General features: G+C 39.7%; 1 protein-coding gene across 13 annotated transcripts in view; it reads right to left on the bottom strand.

Moving 5' to 3' along the window:
* rap1gapa (RAP1 GTPase activating protein a) overlaps positions 1 to 19449 on the bottom strand; it is a 205717-nt gene that overhangs the window by 174609 nt on the left and 11659 nt on the right. Inside the window, exon 1 of one of the 13 annotated variants that reach the window (XM_060938287.1) lies at positions 13760 to 13795. The exons of the other annotated variants lie outside the window; for them this stretch is intronic. The gene's annotated coding sequence lies outside the window, so the exon portion shown is untranslated. Of the gene's footprint in view, positions 1 to 13759; positions 13796 to 19449 lie in introns of those variants that run through there. 13 annotated transcript variants of the gene reach the window in all.

The raw sequence follows: 19449 nt of genomic DNA, 5'->3' as shown, positions 1-19449 counted from the left end.
AAATTTTGGGGGTAGCCCCGCTGACTCCGTCGCGGGCGAGGTAATAACATCACAAGAATGTCACTGGTAAAAATAAGAATGTTCAATAAGGACTTACTCTTTTCATTTGGAGTTAATGCTGTTTTGTTTCCAAATTTGCTGTCGTACTTTTGGTTTTGTGGCCATGTTATTGTGCTATTGTGCTCATTGATTCGCATAGGGCATGAAGGCTACCCCATGTGATCCAATCTCACAGAAGAGCTGTAGCACAAACTTAAAGCTGGCTAAAACAGAAAGGTGTTAGCCTGGGCCCGCCCATCCTAAGCGTGACGCAACACGAGGGCCTGTTGCGAGCTTAGTCTGGCCAGGCAAGCTATCTACAGCTCTTCCAAGCTCCCGAAAAATCGGGAACCAATCAACTTTGAGCATCTCCAACGGCCCTGGGTAGAGGCGTGTTCAAGGCAGTGACGTAGTAGAACTGCGACCGGAAGCCATAGATTGCTTACAGAATCTATGCCGGAAGCGCTTCATTCACTAGAAACATTATGAACATGGAGCAGCGGCAAGCCTTTGACACAGCGGTAGATGCTGTATTGAAAGCATTCAACGGGAAGTTCTCATTGAAAACGGAGCAAAGAGCAGCCCTGGAGGTATTTATCTTCTTCCTGTTACTCAAGCAGTTTCCATCGCGTCACATACGTCAGAGGAAAGAGTGATGTGATTGGTTTAAGCTTCGTCACAGCCTTTTCGGCTTTGACCAGTAGCAAACTGAGGCATTTCAGGGAGGCGGGTCAACCACGCCTTTGGGAAATGGTTGGGCTTAATATCTTTGCCAGACCAAATGCTCGCAGAGCTTTGAAGTCACGTTAGCCAGACTAGAAAGGTGTCAGGTCGGGACTAATAACTGCATACCGGGAACACCCCACAAGATGTGCTATTTTCTGCCATTTTGAAGCTGCTCAAACCCAGTCATCTAGCCATCACAACTTGGCCCTTGTCAGAGACGCTCAGATCCTTACGCTTGCCCATTTTTCTTGCTTCCAATACATGGACTTCAAGAACCGACTGTTCTCTTGCTGCTTAATATATCCCACCCCTTGTGTTTGTGGTTTCATTGTTGTGATGCAGAACTTGCTGTAGTGAATTTGCTGCTGGGTTTCTGGTTTTATTGTCGTGATTCTGAATTTGCTGCTGTGTTTTCAGTGTTGTCCTTTTTTCCAGTGTTTCCTTGGTGGTTGTTGTGGTTTGCACCTTTGATATCGGTATCATATTGAAAATGGGGAAACAAAATATGACTAAAAATAAAAGATATATTAGAAATTCATTTGACATTGTTGGGTAGCAATACCGCCTCACAGCTCCAGGGTCTGTGGTTCGATCCTGAGCTTGGGTTACTGTCTGTGTGGTGTTTCACATGATTTTCTCCCATCTCTGTGGGTTCTCTGGTTTCTTCCTACCTCTTAATATGCCACAAATTGCCTCTAGGTGTGAATGAGTCTGTCAAGATGTGTGTGCACGGTCCACTGTGATGGTGCCTTCTATTCCCGCTTCATGCCTAGATCCACAGAAACACGTGTGTGTGTGTGTGTGTGTGTGTGTGTGTGTGTGTGTGTGTATCTGACAAAGGCTATAGTGTTCATTAGTTACCTTGTAACTTGCCATATTGCCTTTTTAATATTTTAATATTTTATTTCTACTATTGATTAATTCTTATTTTCTTTTAATTCTTTTAATTAATTATTTTAGAATAAAGATAAAATTATTTTATGTAATTTTATTTCTCTATTGTTTACTGTTTTTGTTTTTACTTCTGTAAAGCACATTGAACTGCCATTGTGTATGAAATGTGCTATATAAATAAACTTGCCTTGCCTTGCCTTGTAAGAGTAAGTGAGTGACCTTGAGAGTCTCTGGTACACCTATATAAAAACTTGCTTTATTGCTTTAAAGATAGACTGCCTTTCAGATTTTTCAAGTGTAGGTCATAAAAATAATTTGCCCAGACACCCAGCGCTCGAAACTAACGGTGTCCCGATGTCCCGGGGACCATAAAAAATGTCATCGGGACACAAAATTATCATATCTGGGACAATCCCGGGACAATGGAAAAAAATAGATCTAGAAAAAAAAGTTCTACATTAATATTATTTACAAAGCCGTAACACATACGTAGACATTCACCTAATTTGTCAATTTTAATTTTAAAACGTTAACAGCGAAAAATACATAGTAGCTACACTTTCGATGCACCTGCATCAGTAGGCTACAGAGCAGCGCATTCTGTTCTAGAATCTTCGGCCGATGTCCGCATTATACGGACTTGGAATGGAATTGCTACCGCACACGCTGCGCCGACTCTTGCCAGAACAAAAATGCTGAAGTGGTTGAAGCGGACCGACCGCGGGGAAGAAACTGAAAGCCCAGACATAACGTCTCCGGGACCTTCAGGATCCAAAGTGTCATCGCCTGGTCTGCAGGCAACGCTAGCAACTGAATGAACTGAATGAACACTGTTAGACACGTTATAAAATACAACAGGAATGATGTGGATGATATTGACGGAAGATACCGTTCAACAGAATAAGTGAGTTTTCTTGGTGTCTTTCTAGTTCAGAAAGTTTAGTCAGTCAGCAGCACAACTAGGCTCAGACCTGCCACTATGCTGATGTTGCTAACATTTGCACCCACGTTTCGGCAGCGAAAGTTCATAAAATGGATAACGGAAAGTTCATAAAAATGGATAACGGTAATGGTGAAAATTATAAGTTGGCCTTATATATGCCAACAGATATTCAAGGTATAAGTAGATGAAATGAACATAAAAGGGGTCTTATTTTCAACTAAAGTGTACTGCAGATGTAGGGAGTTGAAACATTTTCTGAATGAGCTAGTTGGCCCCTTTAAATAAACGGGTATCTATTCATACAGTGAGATCGCCAAAGTTTAATAAACTGAAAATGCAATAACTGTAATTTTGAAGTAGATGATGTATTGGACATGTGTCGCTTGTGTCTTGTGACTTACTGTAAAAATGATATAAAGGGTTCAAAATCGCATAGTTACAAATATAATAGTAACTTCATATGATAATATTAACCACTGGTTATTTCAGAGAGGAAAAAAATGGGGACACTATTGCTTCCATTCGGGACAATACAACACAGAATTCGGGACCACTGGGGGACACAAAGAAAAAAAGTTAATTTCGAGCCCTGCAGACACCTAATTATTTTTGTTTAGTGGATCAAAATCTACTGAACTGGAATCACAGGCTTCCAATTTTATTCGTTTTTTTTTTTAAATACAGTAGAACAATTAATGAATTTAAGGCCATGTGGCCCTAAATTCTCTGCTACTTTTTCCTGCTTCACCATGACCCAATTCAAGATACTATGTCATGCATCCCGTGGTGGGCTTTCCCTGTTCGTGCAAGGCATTGTGGGATACAAATTTGAAACAGGAGAGAACAATGGAGGACGTGAGTGTGCGAATGAAACGTGAAAGACCGACTACAGTAACGGAAAGCGAAAAGAAAAGAAATTTTGTTGCGAAGGAAAGGAAGCGCAGGACCAAACTAATAAATATCGGCGGTCAGCGAGCACCTCGGTATGATCAGCTGTTTGTTTAGTGACAAAATGATGTAACTGTCAGTGCACGGTCAAGGTAAGCCTGTAGATGGCAGTAATGCAACACTGTGAATGCCAACTGACGTAAAACCCAAAAGAAGAAGGTAAACCTGCGCATGCGTACATGGACTTCCTCTGTCTGTTTGACTGTCCAAAGCGAGCAATTTCATGCACATTACTTGCTAGGGAATCTCCTCAAATTAAATAACTTCCCAGCCACAGAATGGCCTGATATTTTGTGAGATATTACAGAAATAAACATGCATCACAATGACCAAATTTCAGAGGGAACTAAATTTCACCGATTTATGAAAGCGAAAGGCCGTCTAGCTTTAAAGCTATACTCACAGATATCTGAATATATGTAGTGTGTTTAGTCATCACTGCGACAATTTACGCTTTTTCTTGCTGGTTCAATGTCTCTCTGTCTGACTGAGATACATTATCAGTCGATGTACCAGACAGGTCAATATTGGATTTTTGATGTGACACTTAAGTGATTTTAAATGGCAACATGTTTCTTTGAAAGTGTAATAATGATAAAATATTGAAGATGGTTTTCCCAGTAAATTGGTATGAAATGGTGGTTCTACAACTTCAAATATAAATAAACAATCAAAACAGGGATGCATCAGTACAAATTTTTTCAATACAAGTTTTTTTTTGGATACTTCTCAATATAAATACTGTGTAACTAAGGGGACTCAAGCATATGGTTAGGATGTGTGTGTGAGACATTAAACACAATATCCAAAATCCAAATACCACAAACAATGGACAGATCTACTGGAGGTCATACACAATAGAGGCTCAATGAAACACAACCCAAAAGGCAGATCCAAAATCATGATCACAAAGACAGACAAGAATAGATACACAAAAGATCAGAGGTAAACCAGAACAAGGGGATGTCCAAGACGAGCAAAACCAGAAAAGCAAGACGGGGTCATAAACAGAGCTCAGTCAGAGAAAAAACAACTCTGAACTTAGCCGATTAATAAAAAACAACAACACTTTGCAATTATCGTGAGCGTCCTTGTGCCTTACATAGAGTTATGAAAGGAAATAAGCATGACCAACAAGAGAGTTTACAATTTAGGGGAGGGTGCCCTCTGGTGGTGTGGTGGTGAATTGTCTGCGACAGATGAAACAGAATAGACAATTATGGTCAAAATTGTCGTATTACCTTGGGAAACTGGGAGCTCTGCAACAAAGTCAATAGCAATGTATGACAGTGGTTGGAATAACCTTGGCATTCTCTAGGTTCTGGTGATCTGTGAGGATGTGAAATGGATGTTCATGGGTGAAATGGATGTTCATGGGTGAAATGGGTGTTCAGGCCCTTCTAGTTAATGCTGACGCTCTTCCAGTGCAGCCTTAATGGTGATCAGTTCCCAGTTTCCCGTATCATAGTTTTGATCTGCTGGTGTTAGTTTCCGAGAGACAAAGGCACAGGGTGCAGTTTGGCAGGGCTACCATGGTGTTGCAATAATACAACCCCGATTCCAAAAAAGTTGGGACAAAGTCTCGTCTTCTTCCGCTTATCCAGGACCGGGTCGCGGAGGCAGCAGTCTAAGCATGGAAGCCCAAACTTCCCTTTCCCCAGACACCTCGGCCAGCTCCTCGGGAAGAACACCGAGGCGTTCCCAGGCCAGCCGAGAGACATAGAATGGGACAAAGTACAAATTGTAAATAAAAACGGAATGCAATGATGTGGAAGTTTCAAAATTCCATATTTTATTCAGAATAGAACATAGATGACATATCAAATATTTAAACTGAGAAAATGTATAATTTAAAGAGAAAAATTAGGTGATTTTAAATTTCATAACATTTCAAAAAAGTTGGGAGAAGGCCATGATTACTACTGTGAGACATCCTCTTTTCTCTTTACAACAGTCTGTAAACGTCTGGGGACTGAGGAGACAAGTTGCTCAAGTTTAGGGATAGGAATGTTAACCCATTCTTGTCTAATGTAGGATTCTAGTTGCTCAACTGTCTTAGGTCTTTTTTGTCGTATCTTCCATTTTATGATGTGCCAAATGTTTTCTATTGGGTGAAAGATCTGGACTGCAGGCTGACCAGTTCAGTACCCGGACCCTTCTTCTACGCAGCCATGATGCTGTAATTGATGCAGTATGTGGTTTGGCATTGTCATGTTGGAAAATGCAAGATCTTCCCTGAAAGAGACGTCGTCTGGATGGGAGCATATGTTGCTCTAGAACCTGGATATACCTTTCAGCATTGATGGTGTCTTTCCAGATGTGTAAGCTGCCCATGCCACACGCACTAATGTAACCCCATACCATCAGAGATGCAGGCTTCTGAACTGAGCGCTGATAACAACTTGGGTCGTCCTTCTCCTCTTTAGTCCGAATGACACGGCGTCCCTGATTTCCATAAAGAACTTCAAATTTTGATTCGTCTGACCACAGAACAGTTTTCCACTTTGCCACAGTCCATTTTAAATGAGCCTTGGCCCAGAGAAGACGTCTGCGCTTCTGGATCATGTTTAGATACGGCTTCTTCTTTGAACTATAGAGTTTTAGCTGGCAACGGCGGATGGCACGGTGAATTGTGTTCACAGATGATGTTCTCTGGAAATATTCCTGAGCTCATTTTGTGATTTCCAATACAGAAGCATTCCTGTATGTGATGCAGTGCCGTCTAAGGGCCCGAAGATCACGGGCACCCAGTATGGTTTTCTGGCCTTGACCCTTACGCACAGAGATTCTTCCAGATTCTCTGAATCTTTTAATGATATTATGCACTGTAGATGATGATATGTTCAAACTCTTTGCAATTTTACACTGTCAAACTCCTTTCTGATATTGCTCCACTATTTGTCGGCACAGAATGAGGGGGATTGGTGATCCTCTTCCCATCTTTACTTTTGAAAGCCGCTGCCACTCCAAGATGCTCTTTTTATACCCAGTTATGTTAATGACCTATTGCCAATTGACCTAATGAGTTGCAATTTGGTCCTCCAGCTGTTCCTTTTTTGTACCTTTAACTTTTCCAGCCTCTTATTGCCCCTGTCCCAACTTTTTTGAGATGTGTTGCTGTCATGAAATTTCAAATGAGCCAATATTTGGCATGAAATTTCAAAATGTCTCACTTTCGACACCTGATATGTTGTCTACATTCTATTGTGAATACAATATCAGTTTTTGAGATTTGTAAATTATTGCATTCCATTTTTATTTACAATTTGTACTTTGTCCCAACTTTTTTGGAATCGGGCTTGTATGACTCCCACTCCATTTTCAGATGTGTCAACCTTTACTACGAATGAAAAGTGAGGGGTTTGAATCCTTCATCATGCAGACCTTAGGAGCAACGGTAAAGGATTCCTTCAGATTCTGGAACACTTGGGTGGCTTTTGCGAACTATTTAAACACTTAGATTTCCCCTTTAGACATGGTGTCAGAGGGTCTACTACAGAGCTGAATCCCTGGATGAATCAATGGAAAAATTTACAAATCCTAGGAATCTTTGTAGTTCTTTATCGGTTCAAAGCTGTGGCCAGGAGGTGACTACTTCCACTTTCACCTTTTCCATCTCCACTCCATTTATGATGCAATCCAGAAACTTAACTGAGGGGCAGTGAAACATTTCCCACTGTTACACAGAGATGCTTTTCAAAGAGCTTCTTGACAACTAGATGTACATGTTCTTTCCTAAGACGACAGAGTTCTAAGGTGATTTGGCAACCAAGAATGTGAGGGTTTGTGTCTAAGGTGCCTGTGCACACCTGAAGGGGAATGGTGCACTGCATGACTCAATTTCTCGTTCCACGCAGGCTCCACTGCAAGAGAATAAACATGAGTGCATAGTTGGCAGCTGTCTGTTTACCTTGCTTGAAGGAAAGGAGTCTCTCTCCAGCATCCCTCCCTGAGATTGGGCAATTGAAAGGAATTCTCTTTCAAACTGTGCAAATGCTTGGTTCAGTGTCAGTTGGTTAAAAGTGGCAAGGTAAGAAGATGGTGGATTTTTAATCACTTTCTGAGGAAAGGCAGAGGGTGCAAGCAAAATAGCACATTGCATTTGCCCATAGTGCCATCATATTTATAGGGTTGTATAAGATAACAGCAGACATGGTCTACTTCTGAGTTCATGAAGGAAGTTGTCTCACTGGTAGATAGTACTGACCAAAATTGGTCCAAGGTAGGACAACCGATGAACCTGTGATAGGATCATGGGTGTCGAAGGCTCACTGATTCACATGGGGCATGAAGGCTAGCCCATATGGTCCAATCCCACAGAAGAGCTACTGTAGCACAAACTGCTGAAAAAGTTACTGCTGGCTAAAACAGAAAGGTGTCGGGTAGGTACTAAGCACTACATACTGGGAACACCCCACAAGATGTGCTATTTTGGAAATGATCAGACCCAGTCATCTAGCCATCACAATTTGGCCCTTGTCAAAGATGCTCAGATCCTTACGCTTGCCCATTTTTCCTGCTTCCAACACATCAACTTCAAGAACTGACCATTCTCTTGCTGCCTAATATATCCCACCCCTTTAAAGGTGCCATTGTAATGAGATAATCAACGTTATTCACTTCACCTGTCAGTGGTCAAAATGTTATGGGTGATTTTATATATATTAGCCAATGGGGGACCTTTCTGTGTGGAGTTTGCATGTTCTCCCCGTGTCTGCGTGGGTTTCCTCTGGGTGCTCTGGTTTCCCTCACAGCCCAGAGACATGCAGTTAGGTTAACTGGCTACTCTAAATTGTCCATCGGGGGGAATGGTTGAGAGAAGAAAACCTCTATAATAATCCAGTCGAAGGCAACGAGAAACCACTACTTTAATGTTCCCTAGAAACTCTGATGGACATCAGAACCGGAACTGCCATCAGGCAGAACACTAAAGAAGATGGATATAAAATCATGCAAGAGGGTGCCCTCTGGTGGCATAGTGGTGAACTGTCCATGACGGAAGTGACGTACTGATACCGAAATGTTGACTGTCAAGAACAATATACTATGTCAGTATGTTTTCACTCAGTATATTTTCTGTAATTTTCACTCAGGACATTTCATCTCACCACTCAGCGTTTGCTGCAGGGTTGGTTTCCTAATGCTAGATGTTTGATCTGGTTACTTGTATGAAGATGCCGTAGTCCGTCCTCTTGCAAATTTCATGCCCATTATCCATTGCGGAATACGTTCAGATTGCCATCATTTTATGTCTTCTCTTCATTAGCGTAACAATGTACAGTAAGCTTACTTATCGTATGTTGGTACTGGAACCATTTTTGAGTACTAGTATGAGTAAATGAGCATGGTATCAGACCAATATCCAATAGCAGCATCAGTACTGATTTATCCCTAAATCGGTATAGTGTTGCAAATCAGTGTTGCCATATTTTCCCAAAAGTTTTGCTCCTCTCCAGGTTTTTATTACATAAAGCCTAGCATAAGCTACTACTTGTTTGCTCCACATCTCCGCTATCAGTAGATACTACAGATTAAATGGTCATTAGTGCCCAGTGGCATATGGCATAATCAGTGATGTATAGCATTCAGAGAACCCTTAACCTGGTTTAACTGGGTCAGTGGAGTAAGCGCTCTGTGCCTAGTTTAATGGAGCCATCAAGGAAGGGAGTGCCCTAGTTGGCTTCTGCATCGACATTAATTAAATACATTAAGCGTTGCGCTTCATTGCATCGCAAGAAAATAGAGCAAAGAGGGATCTGGATTTGCCAGCTTGATGTCTGAGGATGAACAGATGACAGCGGTCAAGCAAAGTCGAGACAGAAGATGTGTATAAAAGTGGTTTTATTCACTTTACATGGGAATTGAGATGAAAATATCATTCATTCTTCTTCAGTAAGTGCTTTATCCTGGTCAGAATGGAGGTGAATGCAGAGTATGTATATTCAGGGTGTAAATACACCCCGGATGAGATACCAGTCCATAGCAGGGCCCCATACACACAGACACTCACAAACTTATTCTCACCTATAGTTAATTTAGTATGGTTTATTTAGTTAATATAGTGTAGCCAATTCAGCTAGCAGCATGTTTCTGGGAGGTTGGAGGAAACCAGTAAACCCAGAAAAAACCCACCCAGACATTGAACATGCACAGAAACTCCATACACACCTAAGCTCAGGAAGCAACACTGCCCACTGCATAAATAATTAAATCTAAATGATTCAATATTATTTATTAATATACATACAGGACACTTTTTCCATGGAATAAAAACAAGTATTCTGTTCCCTTCTAGCAGGTTTCGTTCATTTGGTTTGATAGCATGCAATATGGTTAGCATATTGCTTATCCTACGTGTATTACGTCACTCTACCCAATGGAGAATGAGTGTTGAATATGGTTTACGATACTGCATGGTTGTCAAGACATCATGATGTCACACGTCAGAGCTGATGTGAATATTCAGTGAGAAAGTTTTCTGCTACGCATGCGCAGAAGCATTTCTTTGTTTGCCAGTGGACAAAGATGATAGATTATTGTAAAATCTATAATTGTTCCATCGAATGTGTATGTATAACAATGATATTATTGGCTGTTTTTTTTCATGGTCTATCAGATATGTTCCATTCAGCTAGCGTGAATGGAATATATCTGATAGACCACGAAAAAAGCCAGCCTATATTATTTAAATATGATATAGAAGAAAGCCTTATTTTGAATTACACAAAGAGTTCCAAAGTATTTTCACTCTTACACTGTAAAAATTATTCTGTATTGTCAAGTGGAGTGATTTTTTTTGGGGACCCCCCCCCCCCCCCCCCCCCAAAAAAAAAAAAAAAAAAATATATATATATATATATATATATATATATATATATAAAATGAAAACTATCAAGACTGAAAATTCATGACAAAGCTGCCACATGACATTTTAGCAAACAAGTGCCATTCAAATCATTGTTTGGGAAAACATACAAGAGCTAAATTCTGAAAAATTAGTACAAAAGTCAGAAAAATAGTGTTTTAAGAAAAACTGAATTTCTCTACCTGTGACATGACACATCTACCTTAAGAAAACATAAATAAATAAACACACACACACACACACACACAGAGTGATGCTTGAAAGTTTGTGAACCCTTTAGAATTTTCTGTATTTCTGCATAAAGATGACCGAAAACATCAGATTTTCACACAAGTCCTACAAGGAGATAAAGAGAACCCAGTTAAACAAATGAGACAAAAATATTATACTTGGTCATTTATTTATTGAGGAAAATGATCCAATATTACATATCTGTGAGTGGCAAAAGTATGTGAACCTCTAGGATTAGCAGTTAATTTGAAGGTGAAATTAGAGTCAGGTGTTTTCAATCAATGGGATGACAATCAGGTGTGAGTGGGCACCCTGTTTTATTTAAAGAACAGGGATCTATCAAAGTCTGATCTTCACAACACATGTTTGTGGAAGTGTATCATGTCACCAACAAAGGAGATTTCTGAGGACCTCAGAAAAATTGTTGTTGATGCTCATCAGGCTGGAAAAGGTTACAAAATCATCTCTAAAGAGTTTGGACTCCACCAATCCACAGTCAGACAGATTGTGTACAAATGGAGGAAATTCAAGACCATTCTTACCCTCCCCAGGAGTGGTTGACCAACAAAGATCACTCCCAGAGCAAGACGTGTAATAGTCGGCGAGGTCAGAAAGGACCCCAGTGTAACTTCTAAACAACTGAAGGCCTCTCTCACATTGGCTAATGTTAATGTTCATGAGTCCACCATCAGGAGAACACTGAACAACAATGGTGTGCATGGCAGGGTTGCAAGGAGAAAGCCACTGCTCTCCAAAAAGAACATTGCTGCTTATCTGCAGTTTGATAAAGATCACATGGACAAGCCAGAAGGCTATTGGAAAAATGTTTTGTGGATGGATGAGACCAAAATAGAACATTTTGGTTTAAATGAGAAGTGTTATGTTTGAAGAAAGGAAAACACTGCATTCCAGCATAAGAACCTTATCCCATCTGTGAAACATGGTGGTGGTAGCATCATGGTTCAGGCCTGTTTTGTTGCATCTGGGCCAGGACAGCTTGCCATCATTGATGGAACAATGAATTCAGAATTATACCAGCAAATTCTAAAGGAACATGTCAGGACATCTGTCCATGAACTGAATCTCAAGAGAAGGTGGGTCACACAGCAAGACAACAACCCTAAGCACACAAGTCGTTCTACCAAAGAATGGTTAAAGAAGAATAAAGTTAATGTTTTGGAATGGCCAAGTCGAAGTCCTGGCCTTAATCCAATCGAAATGTTATGGAAGGACCTGAAGCAAGCAGTTCATGTGAGGAAACCCACCAACATCCCAGAGTTGAAGCTGTTCTGTACGGAGGAATGGGCTAAAATTCCTCCAAGCCGGTGTGCAGGACTGATCAACAGTTACCGGAAATGTTTAGTTGCAGTTATTGCTGCACAAGGGGGTCACACCAGATACTGAAAGCAAAGGTTCACATACTTTTGCCACTCACAGATATGTAATATTGGATCATTTTCCTCAATAAATAAATGACCAAGTATAATATTTTTGTCTCATTTGTTTAACTGGGTTCTCTTTATCTACTTTTAGGACTTGTGTGAAAATCTGATGATGTTTTAGGTCATATTTATGCAGAAATATAGAAAATTCTAAAGGGTTCACAAACTTTCAAGCACGACTGTATATAAAACCTTTCTGCTATAGAAAATTAATCAACAGCTTCTCAATCAGATTCAGTACTTCAGCAGTGATATGACTGCTACAGGCTTGTATAAAGTCTATAGGCTTGTATAAAGATTGACAGTTTTCATGGTCATAGTATTTTCATACTCTATGTATTACATATTAAATTTAGTGCTTAATTAATTAATTAATTAATTAATTAATTAATTAATTAATTGAAGTTACTTTTATATAAGTCATGTGTTTGTGTCTTTCAGTGGAATAGGGATGGAACTTAAAGGTTCTGATTGCAAAGTTGAATTCTGGGCAAAATGTTGTATTTCTATTGCTGTTGTAGTTTTGAGATGTTTCGCTGCTGTACACACCCCTATCTGTAAATGTTTTGCCGAGATAAAATGCGTCCCACATTTTACGATTCCGGAGATTGCCTAAGCAAGTGAGCAGCAATATCATGTGACCACCGTGGGACATGTTTGACCTACTTTTAACCAAAACAAGTCAGCATGGGCAAATATGGCAGACTCTGCTCTCCCACCAGCTAAAAGCCAGCGGAAAAGGAAAGGTAAGCCTGCCTAGTGAGTGCAACTGCAAGATAGAGCAAAGTTAAATCATGTGTCATTTTTCTGGACGGATAACTAAATCATTCTAGCTAGTGCTTAGCTATCTTAGCCTTAGAATGCATGGGCTCGACTCCACGGTAGCGAGTATGGAGTTATACACCTAATGTTTTGATCTTACAGAGAAAGAAGCAATAACACAAAAGCAGTAACAGAGAATAGATATAGTTGTCTTTTGTTTCATGGATCTACGAGTATTTGCGAATGTCAACTACAAATCACATCCCTGCGACTCAAGACTCTCCGACGTCGATGCAGAGTCATGATGTTTTCCATGCGTCACCATCTTGGTGTGATGCAGTTCCATAGTTATGCTAATGAGTTAAAGCTTCTCGCGTTCGGTTGTTTCCGTACGGCCATACTGTTTCCCTCAAATGGTTGGATATTCGGTCCCAAAATGGAGAAAAGCGACCCTCGGTACATCAAAATGATCACAACTCGTCCGCATATTGTTCTTGCGAGGCACAGGAAAATGCCATGAAAATTTTGAAAATTTCAGATGACTTTGCAGTCAGCACCTTTAAGTAATCAGGTAAGGAAAGTAATTTTCTTCCTTTTAATTTTTGGATGTAGCCAGATTTTAAAATGCTGTACCCTGACTTACAACTGAGATCTGTTTAAAACAAACATATTTCAGTTCAGAAAGACCTGAAGTTTTCCAAACCTGATATAGCAGACAATATGAAGAAGCTTGACATGCCATCAAAGAAAAAAACAAAACACACAGGGAAGAGCAAGAGTAGCTAAGTTACAACTCCACTAAATATTACTCTAATCCCTGACAAAAGAAAGTTGCAGACCAAAACTAGATTACAAATTGAAAAAAAATTACAGCAATGATAAAACTTTGTCAGAGTGTCCTGTCTGTACCTGCTCGCATTTGAGACTCCACTTCGCAGAATGCACAGCGGCTTTCAGACACAGCTGTCGTGCACCACTCTGTCTCCGGAATACTGATTAACACACTCATATCACCACCATCATCATCATCATCATGTGACCTAAATTTGCACATTCTGAACATACTGACAGCTTGTACTCCAACAACTCATGCACATACCCCTTAAATATGTCCACTTTTCAAATTTGTATATTTCAGATTCTTCTATTTCTTATTCTATGTATACAGCTACTTTTTGTCTTTGCTAAATTCGTCTATCTTAACTGTTCAATCACCAAAGCAAATTCCTTGTATGTGAGAACGTACTTGGCAATAAACTTGATTCTGATTACTGTGCAGTACTTAAGGACTCTCTCCACACCCAGTGCCAAGTATACTGTACATTCAGTACCTAGTATCTGTTCTTACTAAGATGTTCATCTACGTACTACATTGCTATATTTTGGATTTTTGCCCTTTGTCTGTGCCTCGCCTGAACTTTGCCTGTTTTTTTATGCTGATTTTTGCTTGATGATTTGGATTTGTTCAGCAGCTTGTTTCGAATAAACTCTCTGCCATAATTCCATCCATCTGTTGTCTGCACACCCGACACAGAGCTTGTTACATGCCTAACTGTTAAACAAACAAACAAACAAACAAACACCTTTCTTCCTGTGGTGAACACTATTGAGTTTTTGCCTATGGGTAGTTTCAGTAATGTTATCACTTTTTCTGTATGGACACAACGTCGATAAATAAGACCATCTGAAATACTGAAAAATGTCATAGACATATCATGGGCCTTACACAAGGTAATAAATCAGCTACTGCACTACAAATGACAATTTTTCACATATTTTGCTACACAAACTGTTTCTTTTCCTATTCTATGCAAATTATGGTGTAGAGAAATACTGATAAAGGCGGCACGGTGGTGTAGTGGTTAGCACTGTTGCCTCACAGCAAGAAGGTTCTGGGTTCGAGCCCAGTGGCTAACAGGGGCCTTTCTGTGTATGTTCTCCCCGTGTCTGCGTGGGTTTCCTCTGGGTTTCCTCCAGGTGCTCTGGTTTCCCCCACAGTCCAAAGACATGCAGGTTAGGTTAATTGGTGGCTCTAAATTGACCGTAGGTGTGAATGTGAGTGTGAATGGTTGTGTGTCTCTATGTGTCAGCGCTGTGATGACCCGCCGACTCGTCCAGGGTGTACCCCGCCTCTCGCCCATAGTCAGCTGGGATAGGCTCCAGCTTGTCCACAACCCCGCGCAGGATAAGCGGTTATGGATAATGGATGGATGGAAATACTGATAAATACACCACCGTTCAAAAGTTTGGGGTCACTTTGAAATGTCCTTATTTTTGAAAGAAAAGCACTGTTCTTTTCAATGAAGATCACTTTAAACTAATCAGAAATACACTCTATACATTGCTAATGTGGTAAATGACTATTCTAGCTGCAAATGTCTGTTTTTTGGTGCAATATCTACATAGGTGTATAGAGGCCCATTTCCAGCAACTCTCACTCCAGTGTTCTAATGGTACAATGTGTTTGCTCATTGCCTCAGAAGGCTAATGGATGATTAGAAAACCCTTGTACAATCATGTTAGCACAGTTGAAAACAGTTTAGCTCTTTAGAGAAGCTATAAAACTGACCTTCCTTTGAGCAGATTGAGTTTCTGGAGCATCACATTTGTGGGGTCGATTAAATGTTCAGAAAAATGTCTTGACTATATTTTCTATTCATTTTACAACTTATGGTGGTAAATAAAAGTGTGACTTTTCATGGAAAACACAAAATTGTCTGGGTGACCCCAAACTTTTGAACGGTAGTGTATATTTAAGATCAAAGTATGATTCATATTAAAATTTAAAAAACAGATAATTGCTACAGATCTCAGGGTCCACATATGCTGTCTGGAGAGAATTTTACCTCCAGAGAAAGAAACACAAAGTGAGATTGACACGAAACCCAAAAAATGAAAGGAGTAAATGAAAAGAGGAACTCGGACATCTTGCTTCTCCTTTGATCAGTTCCGTTTCTGTTCATAATGAAAGCTGTGCATCAGCATCATCTGAAGTAACCAAGATTACATCAAACGGCAACTGTAAATTACAAATTAGAACTGCTATAAAATGTTGACAAAAATATCATGATGTATCATGAAGGTATTTCTACACATGATGCTTATCACTATATCTATCTATCTATCTATCTATCTATCTATCTATCTATCTATCTATCTATCTATATACACACACACCGTATATGGGTCTGTCTCAGAAACTGGGTACTGTGGGGGTACCCCAATAAATATATTCACAGTCAATAAACTATACGGTTTTGAATGGTGATGTTGGTTTTAATTTGAAATAAAATGATGAAAGAAATAATACAGATAAAACTAAATCTTTGATGTGAATACTCTATTCAGAATTTGGCAAAAATTCTGCAAATTTGTGGGAAAATGGGGGCTTGATCTGGGACATGATAAATGGTTGACTACATTGCATTCCCTTAAAAAGGTTGTAGTCCACTGAAAAGTCTACACTTATCACTAACTGTATTTTAAGTTGTAACTTTATACACCTAAAGATTGGTGCACACACAGAATAATCATAACCGTAATAAACATCATGCAAAATATTTGATAACCGTTGTAACTCCATTTTCCGCAAACCCAAAACCAATACGATCGTGTGTTTTGATCTAAACGGAAAGCCTCAGGGTCAAGGTCACTACCTCACCAAAAGTAGTAACTTAAAATCACTACGCCATTTAAAAATTTAGTTATAAAGCTGCAATTTTGTTTTTTTAAAACAAAAGCTGAAAGTTAGGTATAGAATATGTTTCTTACAGAATATGTTACGATGGTAGCTGGTCTTTTATGAATTTCTGAGCTATAAAATGAGTTGTGGTCTATTTTTTACCGTAGCGTGTTATTTGTGTGCGGAGAAAGACACACATTAACAATTTGCATATGTAGAATGGAATTTTCCACTCCAACAGTTAGAAGTTGATCGTGCTTCCATTTGCGGTCTCTCTGTTACGTGGGTGATCTGTTTGGACGTTATCACTGAAAAGGTGAGTTTTGACAGTTTTATTTTGTTTTAGTCTTGCAGTATAAGGCAATAGAATGTTTCTTTTTCATCTTACTTTCATATTTCGTAGTGTTTGCATATTTTTGGCCAATATTTTGCAACCATGGTCAATTTAGATCGAACTTTTGATAGAATCTACGGCCAGTCATTTTGCCCCACCCCCACCTTGCGCTCCGTCCGGTGCGGTAGTGATGTCCTGTTGCTCGCGCGCCGCAGCAGAGATCCGCGCAACCTACAGCCGGTACAGTCGCTGTTCTTTTACCACCGCCGTTATTCTCATCTTTCTGGTGTGTTCTTGATTTTTCCATTGTGTCCTATTTCGCTATCATATTATTCATATTTAAGTGAATAATCAATTCAGTCATCATAACTTGGCATTTTTAACCCAAGCAATCAAAAAGAGGAAATTTATTCAATATTTTCACTCATCTGTGAAGGAGGGGCTTTAATTCTTCATGATGTAGTTATTTTATATGTAAATCAATTTTACAAAAGCATTTGAATTGTAATCAAAAACAATTTCCACAGTGGAGGCCAGATAAAGTGAGATGCTATCTTTATTCTTATTAAACATGACAAACATTGAGTGTTAAGTAAATGCAAAAAAAAGGTAAAATTAGAAAATTTATTTTTTGACCATAATGTCCCAAATGAGAGACCAGTTTCTGAGACAGACCCATATATAAGCTGCCAGCAATACAGTAGTGTTTCCTTTGAAATCAGATTATTATTATGCATTTAAACAATACAAATTTTGATGTACATTAATTTCATCAGTTTGTATGAATATTTATTTATTTATTGCATTGCTACTGAGCTAGTACTGTTATTGTTTGACCATGCCAGGTATCGTACCAAACCCAAAATGGTGGTACTGAACAAACCCTTCTAGGAGCATTATTAAAAAGTAAACCTCATTATTTACATGCAGGCACATTTCACATAAAAATATTAACACATATTAAAGTTTAATATTTCATCTTTAGGGAATAAATATAATAAATAATGAGAGGTTAAACCCTATGTTCTGTTTGGGTCTCAGTGATCAAATTTATATTCTTACTAAAAGTGAGGGGCGGCATGGTGGTGTAGTGATTAGCGCTGTCGCCTCACAGCAAGAAGGTCTGGGTTCGAGCCCTGTGGCCGGCGAGGGCCTTTCTGCGCGGAGTTTGCATGTTGTCCGCGTGGGTTTCCTCCAGGTGCTCCGGTTTCCCCCACAGTCCAAAGACATGCAGGTTAGGTTAACTGGTGACTCTAAATTGACCGTAGGTGTGAATGTGAGTGTGAATGGTTGTCTGTGTCTATGTGTCAGCCCTGTGATGACCTGGCGACTTGTCCAGGGTGTACCCCGCCTTTCGCCCGTAGTCAGCTGGGATAGGCTCCAGCTTTCCTGCGACCCTGTAGAACAGGATAAAGCGGCTGCAGATAATGAGATGAGACTAAAAGTGAGAACTTTTTTCCTCCCTCAGTTTTTGACAGTGTATGTATTAGCTCCATTTCACTCATGAACATGAAAATTCCTGGGTATATTAACCATAATCATGTTCTTCTTTCATATTTTGCATCGGTACGCACATATCCGTCATCCGTAAGCATTATTTACAGTTCTAATAACTGAGATGAATCATATTCATCAGGTGGTTTCTTTATGAATTCTTTTTTTAAAAAAAATCAAAAGACATTGCCTGAGTAAATAGTACATGCATCACTAAGTAGGTAAGTAATATCATGAGGATTAAGTGTATTTTTACTCCAAATATTAGACCATAATATGCAGCATGACCTGAGGGTTCATGTGGTCAACATTTACTGAATGCCGTCACTGAGTATGAAAAAGTCTGAATGTCCATACTCATACCTCAGTACAGTGGACACAGTATGCTGCACTGTACGAACACAAATAACACACACTCACACATAGCGGTAGCAGCCTAAACCCCACAGTAGGACAGCCAGATGAATAAATTCAGTCTGACAGCCACATAAATAAATGCTGCTTAACGTCATACCAGTATTTCATGGTGTTACACTGGATCAGCTGCCTGTATTGGTATTTGACCCCATCACTGACTTTTAACAAAACAGAACACCATGTTGTGCAACAGAACAAGTGTCCCTGAGACTCATTGCCACCTGTCACACAAAAGCACAAGAAGAATGTCATCATGTTCATGTGCCTATGCTGCTCTGATAACAGTGAGTGATGAGTCTGGCTGCATTTTTAGAATAGCTGAAATGTTGCGGTGCTTTCAGGGATCCCGTAGGACCATGAGCTGCCGTTCTTTAACTGTAATCTATCAAAAATCAGCACTGAGATATCTGGTTAATCTATAAGAAAGTGAAGTGGAAATTTTTTATTGTTACATGGATCTGAAATGACCTTCAACTTTATTTTAATAAAGCACTTTAGATTCCCATGTTCAGGTTCAATGCCCAAACTGATAATCACATCATCAGTTTTTCATTGGCTAATCAGAAACAAGGTATGCCACCACTCTTGCCAAAGCAGTTGGGGGTTAGGCACCTTGCTCAAGGGCACTTAAGCCAGTCCTGCTGGTCCAGGGAATCAAACCAGCGACCTTTT

The sequence above is a fragment of the Neoarius graeffei genome, chromosome 13 (genome assembly GCF_027579695.1).
Source record: "Neoarius graeffei isolate fNeoGra1 chromosome 13, fNeoGra1.pri, whole genome shotgun sequence".
NCBI classification, from domain to species: domain Eukaryota; kingdom Metazoa; phylum Chordata; class Actinopteri; order Siluriformes; family Ariidae; genus Neoarius; species Neoarius graeffei.
The sequence above is the reverse complement of the archived record's forward strand: the minus strand, read 5'-3'. Positions and strand labels throughout refer to the sequence as shown.